Here is a 21604-nt window from a genome sequence, read left to right on the forward strand (position 1 = left end):
CGCGGCAACAACACGCCGCCTGATTGGCCTCCCGTTGCCATAGTCCCCCCCAGGGGGCGGGATTCCGTGAAATTAACACATGCTCTGATTGGTCGAGCGCGCTGACGGTTGAAGCGCTTCTGCCGACCGGACGCGCGGACCGTCAGGCTGTGCCGCCGCGCATGCCTCAAAGCTCGGCCTCGCTGCAGAAACGGGAAGGAAGGTGGCGGTTGCCAGGCCCGTGGGGTGAAGGTGGGTGCGGCCAGGAGAGGGGACCCGGGCGGTCGTGTGCGCCCTCCGTTGGAGTCTGGGCCCGGGTTGCTTTGAGGGCATGCCCCACCTGCAGCTCGCATGCTCTGAGGGCCCCTAGGTCCCCGGGATGCGCCCGTTAAGCCGAGACGTCCGTCCCCTTACTCGGGGTGCACAGATGACGCGCTGTGTATCTCATGCGTTGCAGACTCTGCGGTCTCCAGTCAAGAGGACTCATGCCTTCAGCAAATATTTGTCAAGCTTGGTTTGGGAAGGCCAGAAAGACGGAACTGGAGCGGTTAGCGCCATCAAAGCTCCGCCCCGGGTTATCTGTCCCCGGCTAGGCTTAGCGAGATGGCTTCAATCTCAGGGCGGCTCCCACACCCTCCGCCTTCTCCGATGCTTCCCCTTCTCCCCAGCAAGTGCACAGGACTCCCTTCCTTCCGCTGGGGTGGTGCGGAGTCAGGCCTCCTCCTTCCATCACAATAATGATGATAATTACACGTTAACGCACCGCTGGCCGGCCTCTTCGGGAGGTTCTTACACGCTTGGATCAGACCTTTCCAATTCACGCTTGCTTCACCCCACCCCACCCCCACCCCAGGGCCAGGGCCAGGGCCAGGGTATAGAGAGAGAGAGAGAGAGAGAGAGAGAGAGCGCGCCTCATTTTGTGTAGTACTTAAAAAGTACCAGGACCGTGCACAAAGAATATGTAAAGTACTGACCTACTTGGGTGACCTTCACAAAAGCCTGCGGAGGCAGGGCATTTTTATTCATGTAAAAACAGATCCAGAGAACTTCTGGATCCTTCTACGGCCTTTGGCTTCACTACAAAAGGTTTAAAATGTAACTCTTTCCAGGGAGAGTTGCACTTCAAAAGAATGCCAAGGGCTTTAAATGATAAAATTTTGCTTTGTTTTTCTCTTCTTGGAAGCCAGTGAGGTACCTTTATGCAGGGAGGGATTTTAATGGAAAATTGGAATCCGGGCCAGGACAGTGGCTCCTTTCTCTGACTATCTGTACATGATTGACAATCATCTGTACGATGATTGGTAGATGGTTATCTTAGGAGAGGAAGCCAGGTGGGCAGAGAGTTCTCAAGGCACCAAGTATTTGGACAAGTATACCGCCAACAGGAAGCGTTACACAAAAGGAAGACTTTGCAGGGTTTCCCCTCTCTTTCTATGGAAAGTAATGGCTTGTACTGTGAGAGGAACTAAATTTCTTTTTGGAGGGAAAGAGTCATGGGCATGGATAATGTGCAAACCCAGTGCCGCTCCTGCTTCCTTTGATGGAGACCAGACATCCCTACAATTAGAAAAATGTATGAAGAGGTAAAACAGGCTCGGCGTTCACATTTCGATCTGTGTATATGGAGTCAGTAATTAGTGGAGGTATGTAAATGCGTTATTTCTGTGAATTACGCCCCAGTTACTGTTGGTCACCGGTCGTAAAGCTCTGTGTGGTGTTTTGGCATGGAGACTCTTGAGAGCTGAGCCTCTCTTTCCCCTTCGTGTCAAAACCCAGCCCCTCCCTACCTGGTGACGGCCGGTGTGCTCTTCTCTCTTCTAACAGTGGCAGATTCACTTTCCCTTTTGGCTACTAGCAAACCCCCTTCCCCCAAGCTGTAATCAACCCACATCCTCTGCTTCTGCTTCTCACTTTGTACATTTTTTTTTTATTTGGGGGAGGGGCAGAGAGAGAAGGCGACACAGAATCCGAAGCAGGCTCCAGGCTGCGAGCTGTCAGCACAGAACCCGTCACAGGCCCGGAACTCACAAACCGGGGAGATCATGACCTGAGCCGAAGTCGGACGCTCAACTCACGCAGCCACCCAAGCGCCCCTGTACATTTTTTTTTTAATTCCTTGCAATCTGACTTCCTTTTGTACCACTCTAGAAAAATGGTTTTTTTTGAGAAGCACAGCTACCCTAGCCTGCAGACACTGCCCCTGGGATACAAACAACAGTGAAAAGACCGGTTCTGCGTAGGCCTTCCTGGTGCCAAGGTTCAGTGAGGGCTTACATGTGGGACCAGGTGTTTGCAAACAGGATATTCGGATAGGGCAAGATATTAAGGAGATTTTATTTAGTCTGGGGACAAAGAAGCCTTCGCGAACAGTGACGCTTATGATGAAGCTGAACAGTGGAGTTAGCTAGGCTGCAGCTGGAGAGGAGGAGCCTCCTGAGTGAGAACGCTGTACCTGAAGGACTGAAATAAGAGTGTCTGGGGCCCTTGGGTGGCTCACTTGGCTAAGCGTCCGACTTCAGCTCAGCTCACGATCCCATGGTTGGTGGGTTCAAGGCTCCCATGAGGCTCTCTGCAGTCAGCACGGAGCCCGCTTGGGATCCTCTGTCCCCCCACTCTGTGCACATGTGTGCTCTCTCTCAAAAATAAATAAACTTAAAAAAAAAAAAAAGATTCTCTCCTTCTGCCCCTCCCTGCCCCCCCAAAAAGAGTGTGCAGTGCCCTCAAGCTCTGAAAAGCCCCGTGTGCTTTTGCTCAAAAGCTTCAAAGCCCATTGCTCTGAAAAGCAATGGAATGGGCCACACTTTTAAAAAATTGTCTGGATGCCCCCTAAAAGAAGTGTATTTCCCTCACACATTTTACAGTTAATAGCTAAAGTTGTTTTTATCATAGGTTTAGTTACAAAATAAGTTCTGATGAGTTACACTTTATTTCTTTTAACCTTTATTTTGAGGGAGTGCACGTGCATGTGGGGGAGGGGCACAGGGAGAGGAAGGATGAGAATCCCAAGCAGGCTCCATGCAGCCACCACACAGCCTGACTTGGGACTTGTCCTCACGGACCTCGAGATCATGACCTGAACCCAAACCAAGAGGCCAACCTTTAACCGACAGGGCCACCCAGGAGCCCCCAACATTTTAAAGTGATTACAGAAATCTTTTAAATGGTCTGAGTGGATTATGAATACCATGTGGATTTATTATCCATCATCATTTATTTAAATACTTAAGATTTTTACTCATTAGGATTTTATAGTGATCCTTTCTTTTTCTCCTTGAAAACATATTTCATTCCACTTCTATCACAGAATTTGACTTTATGGAGTATCTTCTTAAGACTCAACGTCTTTTGCCAGTCTCATCTCAGGTATCTAAGAGTAAAAATTCCTTCTGGATTGAGCTCTTTTGTTAGCATCATACAGTGTAATCAGCGTGTGTCACAAAATCTGGTAATTATTGCAAATAAAAGTAAAGTTTTATTGGCAATGCGTGCCTTAGTGATGCCTTCATTAAAAGAAAGTTTAAATTGTCTTTTGCCGTCCTCAAGTTACACCTTTCCACCTCCCTGTAGTACCATATAGTAAGATTGGAGGTGGGCCAGGTGGGTTTGGCCTTCCAGGAGTCTTCATAGACCAGCTTTAGGAAAGTTAAGCATCCGAAAGTCACGTTCCTTTAAAACTACTCATGAACACATCTTTACAGACTCTCAGGGTCATCCCGTGGAATAGTTTGAGAACTGTTGGTGGAGAAAGTGGGCGAGGGAAGGAGACATGATAGCGGTTGAGTCTGGAAAGGACAGATAGGCAAGAACCACATGACAGCAGAACTTAGGAGATGCAAAGGATTCTAGACGTTATCTTAAAGGATCTGGAAAGCTATTAAAAGGTTTTAAAGAGGGAAGTGACATTAGACTTGATTTAAAAAAAAAGTTGTTCTAGGCAGTGTGGAAAGTAGATTGGAAGCAGTTGGGAGATGTGCTAGACTCCTAGCTACAAATAGTGTGGGCTTAGACTTTGTTAGTGACCATGTATGGAGAACAAGAAGCTAATTCCTCAGGTACAGCATTGTTGGAGGGAAATTTGACAGTATCTAGTAAACCTGGACAGATACCCTTTGAGTCAACACATCTAATTAAATGAATGTCCATAGTAGAATGATTACATGAATTCACAGAGATGACCAAGTAGAATACTATGCTGTAGATAAAAAGGAACAAAGAGATCCAAATGAACTGTCCTAGATCTCCAAGACATTAGGTGGGAAAAGTAAGTTGCTGAATAACATGTGCAGTTATTATCCCATTTCAGTAAAAACTAAAACCGTATATTTCTACATGCAAATGTCTAGAAACCACTGATGGCCGTGATTATCTCTGGGGCAGGGAAGCAAGCACAGATGAAGTTCAACTGGACTTGATTGTTGCAAGTTTTTACAAAGAAATATTGATTCCACAAATATGTAGCCACTGCTAATTGTATATTCCACCCACTCTGCTTGGATTCAAAGGTAAAGATGGAGAACAGGTAAAGGCCCTGAGGTTGTGACCCTTGTGAGGTGTCTGTTCGGGGAGGGGAGGAGCTGGGATTTCCTTATTACGTGGGCAAGTAAAAAGCCAAGAGGTGACCTTTTGTAAGAGGTAGCTAAGAGGTGTGATCCACAGGAGTTAATTGACTGGTGGTGATAAATGAGAAAGGGAGGAGTGAACGATGCCTTCCAAGTTTCAGGCTTGTGTAACCAGGTGGAATTTCATTTCGCCTACAGATGGAAACAGTCCCGTGGGGTGTGGAACTTAGCTGGTGGTGTGGGAGCCTTTTAAAAAAACACAGGTTACGAAAACAAAATTAGATTTGAACATGGATATTTGTTTAGAGTGAAAAAAAAAAAAACCCACAAAAATAGCCGGTGGATCACAAAAATAAAATATCCAGAAAAGTAACATTATGTAACTGTATCATGTATCTGCAAATAGAGTATACCTTTCGATTATGAAAACCGTATTTTTTACATACAGCAAGAGAAGTAATAGTTGCTCCTCTGACATAAATGGAAGTGGGGTTTTTATCATCGTTACGATGAATAAAATGCTCAACCTCACACCTTGACTTTAATATATGTTCACTAAAACTCGAGATTTTTTGTTGTTGTTTTGAGAGGAGGTGTGAAGGAACAAGATAGAGTATAGTGGGATCTTGGCAAATCCATTCGAAAACTCATGAAAGAAAACAACTCGAGAAATTTTTTTAAAGGAGGAATACTGAATGGCAGACAGAATGATGGCTATCCAAAGATCCCAACTTGAACTTGTGAGTAAGTTAATTCACATGGCAAAAGAGAATTTGGGACTCTGTTGGAGTTAGGATTACCAATCAGCTAACCTTGAGAGAGTCCTGGGCTACCTATCCAGGTGGGTTCCACGTAATCACCAGGGCCCTTACAAAGGGAAAGAGGGAGGCAGACAAGGAGCTCAGGCTGATTCAGCCTGTTTGCTGGCTTTGAAGATGGAGGAAGGCTGCAGAACAGATCCCTTCCCAGAAACCAGAAGGAAACAGGCCTGCTGACACCTTGACTTTAATCCAGTGAGGCCCAATTTTGGACTTCTGATCTCCAAGATAAGACATTACTTCAGCTACTATGGTAATTTGCTATAGCAGCAATAGAAACATGCTAGGGTGGATTTCTCCAGTAGGTACCACAACGTGCTCTAAAATACAGTCATAGTATTTTACTAGTGAAGAAATAGAAGGTTCAGGTGAGCAAAATGAAGAATTGAGAAACCCATGTACTGTGTATTTTGAATTTTTTGAAAGTGGGTTTTGAAACAAAGAATTAGTCAAAAAATGTTGATACTAGTGTTCATGTTTTGGAAAAATGTAAACAAACATGACAGCTAACAGCAAAATAAAAACCAGACGGTATTTAAACATAAAAACGTTAACAAAAATTAAAAACAGGAGCATACTAGAAAAAATAGAAGACAATACATTTATAATATTCAGATAGAGGAGATTTTATCTGGGATGATCCTAAGACAATCCTCCTTAAGTATAGATTCTCAAGAGATCTGAGAATCTCCACAAAGTAATCTGACAGCAGTTAAGTAAGCAATTATATTTATGCTACAAACTACAGAATATTCACCCTGAATGCTGTGAGATGTTAGAGTGTCACTGAGGACCTTGAGGAACACCCAAATTGAATCCACATGAGCTCAGGTGTGGAGTGTCATGAAAGCTGTAACCAAATCGGTTATACTGTAAATAGACCCTCCTGGGTGGTAACAGAGGGTGCTGATCTGGGTGTAGTGTCCTTAGAAAGGGATAGAAGATCTCCAACGAGAATACCTTCTATTCACGAACAACCTAAACTTGTTAGCCCAACACTTGGTCTCTATTAGTCAGCTACCATGCAATCCTGTGTTTTTACTTGTAAAACTAAAACAAGGCAACCTTGTTCCAAAAGACTTACACAGTACTTTTTCTTTTTTTAATGTTAGATGAAATCTGGAAATCTCTTTCGCCGCTGTCCCAAGTCCTGACTTCTCACCTAGAAGTTAGAGCTATAAAAACTTTCTAGTTGTTTACCTCTGTCTCTTAGTGGATGTTTGTCCATCCATGGCCCTGTTCCCCTCTTCACATGAAGATTTTTGAGCGGATCCAATCCCCAACGAAGGTGCCATTTGGGGGGAAGTTGACCCCACCTGTGCTCTGGGGATGGGCCAAAATTAGCAGGTGTCAAGAAGTGGTGTCTGAAGTGGGGACCTTGAACCCCTGAAGCTCCCCCAGGACACATCCAGGTGTCCCCAGGTGAAATGTTTCATGATGGTACTGTATCCTGATTTGCCTTTCTCACTGTGTTGACTTTTCAGGGACAACTTCAGGTGAACCTGGTAGCACCTTAGCACGCGAGTGCCCAGGTGCCCATCACCACGGACTCGCAGCAGAAACACACTCATTTCACTTAATGTCCTTGATGAAGCAAAAAAAAAAAATCCCAAGCTTATTGGGGTGCCTGGGTGGCTCAGTCAGTTGAGCGTCTGACTTTGGCTCAGGTCGTGGTCTCGCGGTTCGTGGGTTCGAGCCCTGCGTTGGGCTCTGTGCTGACAGCTCAGAGCCCTGGAACCTGCTTCAGATTCCGTGTCCCCTCTTTCTCTATGCCCCTCCCCCACTCATGCTCTGTCTCTCAAAAGTGAATAAAGATTAAAAAAAAAATTAAAAAAAAAATCAAGCTTATTAAATCCTTACACTTTAACACTGTGAGTAAATGGAGAGTTATTTATGAAGCACGTGTGATTTCACCAAAGTACAATAGTTCTCTGGATGGGAAAAAAACACCTTTTTTTTCGAACTGAACTAGCCACTTTTTTTTTTTTAATGGAACATTTTTTTTTTTTTACTCGGAAGAATAACATAAGCTATGATTATGCTGGAAGATACTTTCTCAAAAATGAACCAAGTGTCACTTCAAGGAAAACTGATGATATGGCTGATAATAAAACTTGAGCTTTCAAATGAAATTAGAATTTTGGGAAGCTCGAGTTTGCTCCCATGAGTTTGTCATGTTCCCAATACTTAAGACTTTTAAAAATTCTGCGATAATCACCACAGTGACTTTTTCAGTATTTTATGTCCCTATCTGGAAGATAGGCAAACGTCGGTGAACCAATAATTTGTAAGCCAGTGTTTGGCGTCCAAGCCATTGCATGGGTAAAGGGTTCTTTCAGAGCGCAAGACAGAGCAAAGGATTTTAATATTATAGGGTACAAAAACGTCCTATAGTAAGCTCCACGTGGCTAGTAACTTCTAAGAAACTACCAGTTGCTGGGTTTTCCTGTAATTGACTATTCTTTCTTATCTGGAAAGGCCAATACAAACCGTCCTTTTTCCAATCGCATATCTGGTGGAGGCTGGATATTTTTCATTTGCCTCCACCAAAAAAACCATGGCAACAGAGTGAATGGAGACAAGCCGGGTGTATGCAACTAAGCCAGACATCAAAGAGACTTGAAAGACCATGTAAAACTGTGGCCACTGTTCTTACTAAATCTCCTTTTCAAAGTTTATCTTTTTTCGTGAAAATATCGTTAAAATGTAACAGGTTTAAAAGTGTTGTTAAAGGAACTAGATATTTTTAAGTTTCTTGTTTTAAATTTCCAATACGGTAAATATCAATAGGTATAACTGATCTATCTATTTTTATTTTTTAATGGTTTATTTTTTGAGAGAAAGAGAATGTGCAAGCAGGAGATGGGGGGTGGGGGGTGGGCAGAGGATCCAAAGCCAACTCTGTGCTGATAGCAGTGAGCTGCATGTGGGGCTCCAACTCACGAACCCCAAGTCATGACCTGAGCTGAAGTCAAGACGCTCAACCGACTGAGCCACCCACGTGCCCCAAACTGATTTTTTTTAAAGAGTTGTCTACAGGTTTCATGAACCATTGGTCTATTACAAAGTAGCCCCACTTGTGTGGCCACAAAAATTGGTTTAGGAATGAACCCGTGGGGGCTTCTGAGACCCAAAGACGACTGGGGGAATGTGGAAAACAATCCTGTCCACTCTGCTAAAGGAGCTGCCAGAAGAGATGCCCCTCTCTCTCTTCCAGTTAGTGATTTGACTGGGGGGACACCTGCATGTACATAGTCCCTTTGCCATGTTAAGGAAGGTCAGTTTGGGGATGTTGCTGATGCCCAGCAGAGAAATAGACAAGTCTTTGATGAAAACCTCCAGCTACTGAATCAAACGAAACCCACTCTCAACCCCATGGTTACAGCAGCAAGCAAATCTCTGTGAAAGCCAGGTTCATGTGGGTTCTCCTCTTTTCTGCTGTCTGCCCAGTCCTCCACTCTAGAAACGTATGGGTTACTCTACATTTATCTGTTGCTCACCTGTTGGCACTAGGTCCTTATCCATTCGCCGATTCAATCTGTTAGTGAAGGCTTGTTCGCAAGGCTCTGATGTAGGAACTGCTCACACAGCCTTGACCAAAGCAGGTAAGATCCCTGTCTAGGTGTTACTTCCAGGTCCGTGGTGAGAGATGAAGAATAGTGTATCAATGAATTCTAAGGGCAAGCAGTGAGCTAAGACAACGTGATGTGATCATTGTACATGATAAGGTCCAGAAATGCCTCTCCAAGGAGGAGACATTTAAGTTAAAATTGGAATGATGAGAAGATCTAAGATGAGAGTATTTCAGGCTGAGGGAACAGTAAGTGCAAAGATCCTGGGGCAGCAAGGAGCTGAGTATATCGCAGTTTTAATTTATCACTGGCTAACTCTTCATAGTCCTTCTTGATTCTTCTTCCCCATCCTGCATGCAATCCATCAGTAAACTCTTGGCTTCAGCATCAAAATACACCCAGACCCATTCCCTTTCTACCTCTCAGTGACCACCTTCCTCCCAGGTGCCACCTTCTTAGCTATGCAACTGTAATAGCCTCCATTTTATCTCTCTACCAATACTCTCATCCCTCACAATCCTATTTATCATATTTGAATTGTGTCCTTGAAATTCTTATGATGAAGTCCTAACCCCCAGAATCTCAGAATATGACATTTGGAGAGGTACAGAGGTAATCAAGTTTAAATGAGGTGCTTTGGGGGGCCTTAATTCATTAGGACTGGTGTCCATATGAGAAGGGGAAAATGAGGGGCACCTGGGTGGCTCAGTCAGTTAAGCATCCGACTTCGGCTCACGTCATGATCTCATGGCTCGTGGATTCAAGCCCCGTGTCGGGCTCTGTGCTGACAGCTCAGAGTTTGGAGTCTGCTTCAAATTCTGTGTTTCCGACTCTCTCTGTCCCTCCCCCTCTTGCACTCTGTGTCTCTCTCTTTCTCAAAAATAAACATTAACAAAAACTTTAAAAAGGGGGGGGTGGTTGGGATTGAGATCCATGTACAGAGGGAATGTGACGCGAAGAGAAACATAGGATAAAGACGCCCTCTGTGCAAAGGAGAGCGGCCTGGGTCGGATCCCCCCTTACAGCCCCGTGTCGGAACCAGTGCCACTACCCTGTTGCCCACAAGCCTCAGCCTCCAGAAGTGTGACCTCACAAATTTCTGTAGAAGCTACCTAGCCTGTGATGCTTTGTTAGGACGGCCCTAATAATGAATACAGCAGGCAGGTGATCTTTTTTTCCTTCTCTGCTCGAGACACTCCCATCTTGGAGTAAAATCCAAATTAAGTCCTGCCTGGGGCCCACCAGCCCACACGAGCCACCTCCTGAGGGCACATAGAAAACTCGGAGCTCTGGGGCAACCTAACTAGCCCTCCCTCAACACGAGCTTAGTCTTTGCTCCAGGAAATTCTCGCCGGGAAGATAAGGCCAGAAACCAGTAAGTACCGAGGTGGTTGTTTTCTTCGTGAATCTCTGCACTCCTTCGATGCAGACCATGGGCTGCTTACCACACTTCTCAGGACGGCCGGTGGCTCGGGGTAGCTCATCCGGGCAAACTGCCTTCTCTGGACACACCGCTCCCTGGGGTGCTCAGCAAAGAACTGTTTGCATGTCAGATGGGTTCCGAAGCCCTCACCTAGCTGTGTCTACCAGTCGTGAGCTGTCACATCACACACTTTGTCCAAACCCAGTTAGGGCCCCACATTGAAAGAGCCTCGTAGGGGCGCCTGGGTGGCTCAGTCGGTTAAGCATCCAACTTCAGCTCAGGTCACGATCTCGCGGTCCGTGAGTTCGAGCCCCGCATCGGGCTCTGGGCTGATGGCTCAGAGCCTGGAGCCTGCTTCTGATTCTGTGTCTCCCTCTCTCTCTGCCCCTCCCCCATTCATGCTCTGTCTCTCTCTGTCTCAAAAATAAATAAATGTTAAAAAAAAAAAAGAAAGAGCCTCGTAAATCTCAGGCCCAGACCCTAAAACCCCATAAATGCACTCTCTTCTCCCTTCTGGGACCCTAAGACTCTAGGTGATGATCCTGCTTACTGCGGGAAGTGAGCAACCCGTGTCACGTGATCGGTAAGTTACTCTGGTCTTTTTGCCGAGTCCGACATCCTGACCTTTTGATGTCCTTCCCGTGCATGGAGCACGAGGGCCTTCCCCACATTTGTCCTGTTCTCCCTTCATCTGTGAGCGTGTTTGGCTGTTTGTTCCCCAGGCTCTGTCGACCGTTACCTGACAGACCCTCCCGTAACCATCCTGCGTGACCCCTGCGCCCCCTTTGTGCTTTTCCTGACCTGTAACAGATGCTAGTTTCCTCCAATATTCACGCTCCCCTTCTTTCATAATAGTTACATCCCTAATGTTTACCTAGGCGCATGTAAAAGCTTCCCAGCTTTTCCTGCAGCTCGATTTAGCCGGTGAGGTGTAAAAGGAAGTGGCGTATGGGTGGGATGGGATGAGTTTAGGTAGCCTTCTCCTTTTAGGCGAAGTGATAGGTCATGGCTGGCGCTCCAGCAGCCAAACCGATGGGCACACAAGGCAGAGCAATCCTGAAAGGAACGTGAGTTCCTGACCCTTCATATCAGCCTGGGACTTAACTTCCTCCAGGTGTTATGAAAGCAGACGTTTAAGCTGGTTTTAGGTTTTTTTTTTGTTATTTAATTTTAATTTTTTTTAAATTGATTTATTTTGAGAGCGACAGAGACAGCAGGCATGGGGCACGGGCGGAGAGAGAGGGAAAGAGAGCATCCCAAAAAGGCTCAGCACTGTCAGCGCACAGCCCGATGCGGGGCTTGAACTTCTGAAGCGTGAGATCACGACCTGGGCCAAGACTAAGAGTCAGACACTTAACCGACTGAGCCACCCAGGTGTCCGTTTTCTTGTCATTTGAAGCCAAACCTAATCCTAACAGAATCCCCCACATGCTGCTCTATTTATTTCTCATTTATTTCTATGTGACCTGTATTTTCTGTCTTGCCCTAACTAGAATGTAGGCTCCTTGAGAGGTGAGACTTTGTTTGGTCTTTGCTGTATTTTGACAGCCTGCACCAATGCCTAGCAAACAAGAAATCGGTAAAAGCTTCCTGAATTAGAGAGATTTGCACTCCAGCGAGATGTACCATGTTTTCTTCCTACGGCATATTGAATACCGCTGTCGTGCTGTCACCGTGTTGATATGTAAAGGGTGCTCTCCTAATCCATGGGCCCTTCTTTGGCTGCGCTCCCCAGAGTGCCTGCTAAGTGAGAGCTGTAGAATGAGGTGTGTAAAAGGGAATCTCGCTCTTCAGCCCCTGGTGTGGGACCTGTGGTACCTATGTCCCAGACCATCAGAGACCGAGATTGTGAGCCAAACAGAACTGAGCAGCAGAGCATGGAAGTCATGGCGAGTCGCAGACATAATTGGTGTCTCAGAAAACCCAAATGGCACACATGTTGATGCTTTGGGAGAACTAGATAAAAAAAAAAAAAAAAACCCTGCAGGGATGATAATGCTGCAGGCCCACAGCCCACGTGCACCCCAAGAAAGGGAGTGAAAAGGGAAGAATCCTTGATGCTTAGTAATAGACTCCCTTTTACCTAATGTGCTTTAAGTATGTTTGTTTTCCGTGTATCGGAACAATCCTGGCTAAGACACCCTTAGATCTCTTTGGGGTACATGCGCTTTGGGACAAGGCTGAAGCTCTTTCCAGTCTGGTCCTGGCCTGCATTTCGGACACCTCCTAACCTAAGCTCCGTTCAGCTCTCTCTCCGTTCAGCACAACACAGCTGTGCTGTGTGCTCCTTTAGTATTTTAGAAGTGTTCTCACGTCTGCTAGAATGTTCTCCCCCCTAACTCATCCATTGGGAACTTGCTCCAGTTTTCTCCCTGCCTAAAGTATCCCCCAGCCCTTGTCCTCTCCTCCTCCTTCCCCAGACAGCTTATCCATCAACAGTCCCTTGAGCACACATCGCTTACAGGATTTATTGCAAGTCGTTGCAGTTGGTTGAAATGCTTGTTGGTGTTTGTCTTAGCAGAGAATGTGCTCTGAAGCCATCTCTCCTCTGAGGATGTTCCATCCTTCACGGAACATTTTTGAAAGCTGGCTATGATCAGCCTTTGCCTCTCCTACATGCCTTGGCCAGTCTAGATGTCCTTGAGTGACTCCATTTCCTCTCTGTGTTTGGCTAATGGCCCTCAAATCTACAGATGACTTCTGAGCTGCAGACTTTTTTTTTTTTTTATCTGCCTTGTTGACATCTGAGCTTGGGAATGCTACAAGAATTTTAAGTGTTCTCAGCAGAACATGCCTGCACCATTACCCTGCTCTTCCCTGACTCAGTTTGATGCTAAAGGACTCGAAATAGCCCTCCACTTCCCCCACCCCGCCCCCTGCAACTTCATCCAGGCACACCCCACCCTGTATCTTCTACAACTGGCCAGTTTCTTCATTGGGCTTCCATTATTCGAATTCCTTCTTTTACCAGATCCCTTTTGACTTACCCTGTCTTTGCCACTGGCCCCTGGATGTTATTTCTGCTAGAATACAGTGCTGGCACTCTAGCTCACCAGCACCACCTTTCTGAAACAAACCTGACCTTGCCCTTCTCCCTCTGAAAACTCTTCAATGACCTCTCTTTTCTAAGGACGAAGTCACACCTCTTTATGACTTCCAGGGGCTTTTATGACCTGGCCCAGCCTGCTCTGCAGCTGTGGCTGGCCCCACTCAAGCAGAGCAATGAAGGCTCAGTACCGAACTGCTGTCCTGACCTACATCCACTTTTCATCCTGTCTTACAAGTGGCAACTTGTAACATCCAGCCACCTGTTTCTCCTGGCCTCCTGCATTAGATATGACTCATCGTTGGCTTGATGCTTCAGATGAGACTCTTCCTTTCTAATTTTGTCTCTCTCCAAAATACTCAAGCTTGACACGTGGTACTGTGTGTGGATTTCACTTTGCTACCAATAAACCCTACGGCAACTTTCAATGGTGCATGCAGAATAAAACAAATAATAAAATGAGTAAAGAAAATTGAGGATAGGTGGTTACTCAAATGGAGCATGAGTTCAGTGCCATGCAGACCTCTCTGGTAAGGCCATAGTTTTTTTTTTTTTTCTTTAAAAATTTTTTTAAATTTATTTTTTAATTTACATCCAAGTTAGTTAGCATATAGTACAAAAATGATTTCAGGAGTAGAATCCAGTGATTCATCTCTTATGTATAACACCCAGTGCTCATCCCAACAAGTGCCTTCCTTAATGTCCCTTAGTCATTTGGCCCATCCCCCCACCTACCACCTCTCCAGCAACCCTCAGTTCTCTATATTTAAGAGTCTCATGTTTTGTCCCCCTCCCTGTTTTTATATTATTTTTGCTCCCCTTCCCTTAGGTTCATCTGTTTTGTATCTTAAATTCCACATATGAGTGAAGTCATAGTTGTCGTTCTCTGACCAATTTCACTTAGCATAATACCCTCTAGTTCCATCCGCGTTGTTGCAAATGGCAAGATTTCATTCTTTCTAATTACTGAGTAATACTCTCTCTATATACCACATCTTCTTTATCCATTCATCCGTCGATGGGCATTTGGGCTCTTTCCATACTTTGACTATTGTCGATAGTGCTGCTATAAACATTGGGGTGCACGTGCCCCTTCGAAACAGCATACCTGTATCCCTTGGATAAATACCTAGTAGTGCAATTGCTGGGTTGTAGGATAGTTCTATTTTTAACTTTTAGAGGAAACTCCACACTGTTTTGCCAGAGTGACCGACCGGTTTGCATTCCCACCAGCAGTGCAAAAAGATCCTCTTTCTCTGCATCCTTGTCAACGTCTGTTGTTGCCTGAGTTGTTAATATTAGCCATTCTGACTGGTGTGAGGTGGTATCTCATTGTGATTTTGATTTATGTTTCCCTGATAAGTGATGTTGAGCATTTTTTTCATGTGTCTGTTAGCCATCTGGATGTCTCCTTTGGAAAAGTGTCCATTCATGTCTTTTGCCCATTTCTTCACTGGATTATTTGTTTTTTGGGTGTTGAGTTTGATAAGTTCTTTATAGATTTGGATACTAACCCTTCATTTGATGTGGGAGATGCAGGAGAGAAGCATCAAAGAAAAAGACTTCAAAAGGGAAGGGCTGGAGAAGGTGCAAAGCCTTAGGACATGTTTACACAGCTGAAATGTGGCTCGCTTGTAAGGAACGCCTAGAGCCATTAACATTGTCCAGGGTCAGTTCCTCCTTCACACCTGACCCTTCCTCGTGTTATAGAAGCCAATTAACTCAAAATTCAACTTTGAAAAGGTAAACCATTAGATTGATTAGATTGACACTTGCTTAGCTGATTTTGTGCACGTGGTCTTTAACAACTATCCTAAGAAAAAGAGGCTTCATTCTGGAGTCAGGGCCTCATTCCGACTGGAGTATGAGGACCTTCACTTAACTGCACTTTGTTTTTGGACTCATCTTTTGCGACTCCGGCCATACTCCCTGCAACAATCTGATATGTTGTTTGCAAATACCTTCTCCCATTCTGTTGGTTGCCTTTTAGTTTTGCTGAAAATTTCCTTCACTGTGCAGAAGATTTTTATCTTGATGAGCTCCCTGGTGAGGCCATAGCTTTATCCTGAAAGAGGCTTTCCACTTTTTGTTTTTGTTTTTGTTTTTTTTAGAGAGCAAGAGAACATAAGTTGCAGAGGAGGAGAAAGAGGAGAAGGAGAGAGAGACAGAGAGAGAGAGAGAGAGAGAGAGAAGAGAAGAGAGAATCTTAAGCAGGCTCCGCAGAGCCCAATGTGGGGCTCAATCCCACTAACCTGGGATCATGACCTGAGCTAAAATTAAGAGTCATACCCTCAACCAACTAAGCCACCTGGCATTCTGGAGACCTTCCACTTTTAGAGCCAAGTGCCCAAAAATATTGCTGAAGAGAAGTACAAGAAATATTTGTATTCAATATCAGAGAATAATAAAATCATCAACAATTGCCTTGAATATTCACGGCTCAAGGTTACCATGCACAGCATGGGATGCTGGCTGAGTAGAGGCTCTGTATTGGTCTTGCCAGATCCAGGTCTAACTGGGCATCTGAGCCAGCGGAACTGTGACTTACACTCTGATAAAGTAGACAACTGTTTTTCTTCTTGCACACCCTGGAAGAGGAAAACACAGAGCTGCAAAAACAATTGCTGGCATCTACTGATGAGCGTGGAAGCTTATTTTTTGGAATGGAGGTGGTAGCAGAAATTCCTAGTATCCATTCTACTGTTCTTTGTGGTAAGAACCCAGAATTGAAGTTGGGAAGACTGCCTTGTAAGTAAAGGCTTTCCCTAACTTCCTCTATAGCAAAGTGTGGCCATGTGACCACATTGACTACAGTTAATGGGATGTGAGCAGGGGTTTTGTCTGAGACCTCTGGGAAACCTCTTAAAAAGAAGGAGTACTTCCTTTGTTCCTACTTAAATCTTCTGGGTGGTGAGATACAAAAGTGACAGCTAAAGCTTGATGAGCTGTTTTGAGCCATGTGTCAGGGGAGGAAGCTGGAAGAAGCTGGTACTTTGGAGTATCTAGGGCCGTTGCCAGGGGGATGTGATTGTGTATGAAAATTTTAGGTAAAGTTAATCCTGAGAGAAAAGGACAGTGTTTGGAAGTAAGCGTCCATGGTCGTTCAGTGGGTAAGTGTGAGAAGATCAAGGATGATGGAGGAAGTGTTTAATATCTGTGTGCCATCTGGCATTTTGGAGTAAGTTGAGTCCTTGGCATCTTTCAGAAGCTAAAAGAACCATCTTAATAAGCAAATGTATGGAAGTTTAGGCAAAATCAGAGGTTGTTTGTTTCTTGAGAGATGGTGCTAAAGATTTAGGAGAGAACCCTCCTTTGCACACCTTCTCCAAACGATTGGATTGGGAGTGGCCAGAGCAAGTAGCCCTTATATGGATACGATTGCTTTCCTGTTCGAAACATTCTCATTCTACAAATCGGTAATTCTTCTTTATTGTGTAGCATGGTTTTTCTTATATAGTAATATTGTGTAGAATGGACTACAATGTACCTATTCAGTTGATGGACATTTGGACTCAGTCCAGATTTGGGCTATGATGAATATAGTTGAATTTTCTTCTGCTTCTTCTATGGTGGGCATATATACCGACTTCATCAACTCTGATAAATTGACTTAAAGCCATATATTTCTTTCTAAGTACTCCATTAACTAAATCCCACAAAATTTGATATATTTTTACCATTCAGTTAAAAGTTTCTCCTACATCCATTGTGATCTGTTCTTTCAACAAGGTTAATTTATTTTTGATAAATAAAAGTTGTATATATTAAGGACTTTGTTCAAATTCTCATTTACTGCATGGATTTTTCTCCTGACCTCAATGACCATCTTTATGACAATAATTTTGACCTTTTTATCAGGTAAATCACTTACCTCTGTTTCATTAAGGTTTTAGGTCTGGAGATTTATCTTATTTTGTTTGGAACATATGCCTATGTTTGTTTCATTTTCCTTGCCTATGTGCTTTGGGTTCTCTGCATTAGATGAGATGGCCACCTCCTCCCATCTTGAAAGTGGGGTCTCATGTAAAAGTTGAAACTTCCCTTTCAGCCTGACCCTAGCTCTTGGTTGTCTTTCAAACCTTTTGATTGACCAAGTGTCCTCCTTTGTTTTTATTGGCCCCCAGTTGTTGAGGGTGTATGAAAATCTGTAAGTGTCCCAATGGGGAGGATGTCAGCGCCTAGGTATAGGGTAATTAAAATCAGACCTGAAGACAGTACCTTTTTAAAGTAGGCAAATAGAACTTTTTTAGGGAAAGACCAGGAGGTGGGCATTTCTGTCTGCTCCCCTTGTACTGAACCCCGGGGGAATAGCCAGTTAAGAATTCTTTTATTTGCTACAGTCCTATGGGACTGGTAAATGTAAGCTCTGTTGGTCACCACAACCAGGCGATTAAGGGGTGTGTGCCCTCCGTGGCAGCTGCAGAAGCCCAGTTGTCAGACCTGTACAAGTTCCTTTCAGGGAGATACTGGTGACCTAGCATATCGCAGAAAAAGAGCACGATGGCACCCACCACCTTGCTGATCTCCAGGGAGGATTCTAGTCAGCGCCTAGATGTATGTTAAATTAGAAGTCTGACCATTATGGGGCGCCTGGGTGGCTTAGTCGGTTAAATGTCCGACTTTGGCTCAGGCCATGATCTCGCGGTCCGTGAGTTCCAGTCCCACATCGGGCTCTGTGCTGAGAGCTCGCAGCCTGGAGCCTGTTTCCGATTCTGTGTCTCCCTCTCTCTCTGACCCTCCCCCGTTCATGCTCTGTCTCTCTCTGTCTCAAAAATAAACATTAAAAAAAAAAGAAGCCTGACCATTAGGCTGCAGCTTTTAAGGTATAGAAATAAGCCTGTTTCATCAAAGGCTGCAAGATGACCATCTCAGTCTGCTATGCTGAGCCCTGGCGTGGGGGGCACTACCGAGATTCCCATGAGCTCAGTTTCCTAGAGCCTCATGGGTCTCATGGATGCAAGCCCTATTGACTTTCAAAGCTAGTAGCTTTGGGAGCCTCTCAGGTGGAAGTCTTAAAAGTGGGGGTGCTAGTAGGTGTGGAGTTCACACCTTCTACTCCTTAGGGAGAAGGTGAGAGTTCTGAGTTACCTCCTAAATGTGTGTGGCTGTGCCAAGGGTGAGATTTATGTCCAGAATGTTCTCAGACTCTTCTACCCATTTTGATGTGTTTTTCTCATTTCCCCACGTATAGGAGATCCTCAGCTAGTCTCTGGGTTTCTTTCAGAAGGAATTTTTTTCCATTTGTAGCTGTAGATTCTGCATGCAAATGGGAGAAGGCGAGTCCAGGAACCTCCTCTGTGGTACCTTGAGGCAGAACCCACCTAGTTTTAATTTCTTAAGTATCCTGTAGTGGCTGTGCCAACTTAAATTCCCATGAATGGTGCACAAGCTTGCATGTCTCCGCATCCTCATCAGTGTTCATCTGTTGTACTTTGAAGATCATCCTTCAACAGGTCTGAGGTGATCTCTTATTCTGGTTTTCATTTCAATTTCAATAATTAGTGGTATCGAGTACCTTTCATGTACCTCCTGGCCACTTAAATATTTTCTTTGGAAAAATGTTCAGGTTCTTTGCCAAGTTTTTAATTGGATTTTATTTTCTATTGAGTAGTCAGAGTCCTTATGTATTTTCAATACTAAAATCAGTTGGGTGGTTTGCAAATATTTCATCCCATTCTATAGGAAACCTTTTTTTTCTTTTTTCTTCTTGTGCAGAAGCTTTTTCGGTTGATGTATTTTCACTTGTTTTTTATCTTGTTGCTGTGCTTTAGTTGTCCTATCCAAAAAATCATTGCCAAGACCCACCTTAAGACGTTTTCCTCTATGTATTCCTCTATGAGTTTTATGGTTTCAGGTCATATATTTATGTTTTTAATCCAACTGGACTTAATTTTTTGAGTAGTATAAGAGTTTCAGTTTCACTGTGTTGCATTTGAGCATCTAGTTTTCCCAGCACCAGGTTTTGAAGAGACCATTGGGTATTCTTGGCCCCCTTGTGAAATATTTAACCATACATACAAGGGTTTACTTTAGGCTCTCAATTCAGTTCCATTGGTGTATCTGTTTTTATGCCATTTCCATACTGTTTTGATAACTTAACGTTTAATATTGTTTGAAGTCAGGAAGTGTGATGCCCCTAGCTGTGTTGTGCTTTCCTAACATTGCTTTGGTGATTTGGGGTCTTTGGTGGTTCTATATGAATTTTAGGATTGTTCTATTTCTGTAAAAAAAAAAAAAAAAGCCATTGGAATCCTGATAGAGATGGCATTAAATCTATACATGTGTTAAGTAGTATGGACATTTCAATAATATGTCTAATCCACGAGCACAGACGCCTTTCCATTTATTTGTGTCATCTCTGATTTCTTTCATCAGCATCTTCTACTTTTCAGCACAGAGCCCTTTCATCAACTTGGTTAAATTTATTCCTAAGTATTTTGTTTTTTTATGCTATTATAAATAGGATTGTTTGATTTCTTTTTAAGATAGTTTATTGCTTGTGTATAGAAGTACTACTGATTTTTCTATCCTGCAAATTCCTGAATTTGTTGAGTAGATAAACTTGGTTTTTTTGTGGGCTCTGTAAGGTTTTCTATATAAAGTCATATCATCATCAAATAGAGAAAATTTTATTTCTTTTCAATTCTGATGCCTTTTATTCCTTACCTCATCACTCTGGTTAGGATTTCTAGTACTATAGTGAATAGGAGGTATGAAAGTGGGCATCCTTGTCTTGTTCCAGATCTTAGAGGAAAACCATGCAATCTTTTACCATCAAGAATGGTGTTAGCTATGTGTGTATCATATATAGCCTTTGTTATATTGGAATACGTTCCTTCTATATATAATTTGTTGGGTTTTTTTCATGAGTGGATGTCAAACTTTGTCAAATCGCTTTTTTGAATAAGGTGTTCATGTAATTTATTAAGGTGATATATCACGCTTACTTTTTTTGTGTATATGGAGCTATTCTTGTACCGCAGGGACACAAACTCCCTGTTCATGGTATATGATCCTTTTAATATGCTGCTGAGTTTGGTTTGCTAGTATTTTACTGAGATATTTTGTATCTGTATTCAGCAAGGATATTGGATTGTAGTTGGCTTTTCTTGTGGTGCCCTTATCTGGCTTTGGTATCAGAGTAATGTTGACTTAGGTAAATTTGAAAGTGTTACCTCTTTTTTATTTTTTTTGAAAAGATTGGTACTAATTCTTCTTTGAATGTTTTGCAGAATTCATGAGTAAAGCCATCTGGTCTAGCACATTTTGTGTTGAGTGATTTTTGATTACTATGTCAATGACCTTGTCATTCATTCAGATTGTCAATTTTTTTTTCCTGATTCATGCTTGGCAGTTTGTATATTTCTAGGAATTTTTCTATGTCTTCTAGGTTGTCCATTTTGTTGGTGTAAAGTTGTTCATAGTAGTCTCTCATACTCCTTTGTATTTCTGTGTTATCAGTTGAAATGACTTTCATTTACAATTGTATTTGATTTCTCCTGTAATTTTTTACTAAAATATATTTGAGCTAGAAAATATGTAAATTAAAGGTATATAACATGGTAATTAGATATTATATATTGCAATATGATGACCATTGTAATGATAGTACTTACATATTTCATAGTCCCTTATTTTGATTCCAATGTTCTGGTTGGAATAATTAAGTTCTAGACTTTGAGCAAGTTTGATTATAATACAGTATTTTCTTTCTTTTTTTTTAATGTTTATTTATTTCTGAGACAGAGAGAGACAGAGCATGAGTGGGGGAGGGGCAGAGAGAGAGAGGGAGACACAGAATCTGAAGCAGGCTCCGGGCTCTGAGCCGTCAGCACAGAGCCTGATGCGGGGCTCCAACTCACAAACCGTGAGATCATGACCTGAGCCGAAGTCAGTCACTCAACCGACTGAGCCACCCAGGCGCCCCCGTAATACAGTATTTTCTATGTTTATTACTATGCTTTATATCTCTAGAGCATTTTTACTACTTATTATAAATTTGGTCCCAGGGTGCCTGGGTAGCTCAGTAGGATAAGCATCCAACTCTTGGCTCAGGTCATATCTCAAGGTTTGTGAGTTCCAGCCCTGTGTCGGGTTCCACACTGACAGTGCAGAGCATGCTTGGAATTCTCTTTCCCCTCTCTCTCTGTCCCTCCCCCACTCACTCTCTTTCAAAAATAAATAAATAAACTTAAAAATAAATTGTT

At 43.5% G+C, this 21604-nt stretch overlaps 2 long non-coding RNA genes across 2 annotated transcripts; one reads left to right on the top strand and one right to left on the bottom strand.

Annotated features, from left to right (window-relative positions):
• Window positions 1–99: 99 nt before the first annotated feature.
• LOC132691477 (uncharacterized) lies at window positions 100–7226 on the top strand. Its single transcript, XR_009615797.3, has 3 exons — window positions 100–231; window positions 4323–4481; window positions 6841–7226. It is a non-coding gene; the product is annotated as an uncharacterized LOC132691477 (long non-coding RNA).
• A 5579-nt stretch (window positions 7227–12805) lies between these two features.
• On the bottom strand, window positions 12806–13451 carry LOC132693167 (uncharacterized). Its single transcript, XR_009616629.3, has 2 exons — window positions 13339–13451; window positions 12806–13110 (listed from the first exon to the last, which is right to left on the bottom strand). It is a non-coding gene; the product is annotated as an uncharacterized LOC132693167 (long non-coding RNA).
• Between the last annotated feature and the right edge of the window lie 8153 nt (window positions 13452–21604).

Source organism: Panthera onca, chromosome B1 (genome assembly GCF_046562875.1).
Source record: "Panthera onca isolate mPanOnc1 chromosome B1, mPanOnc1 haplotype 2, whole genome shotgun sequence".
Classification (NCBI taxonomy): domain Eukaryota; kingdom Metazoa; phylum Chordata; class Mammalia; order Carnivora; family Felidae; genus Panthera; species Panthera onca.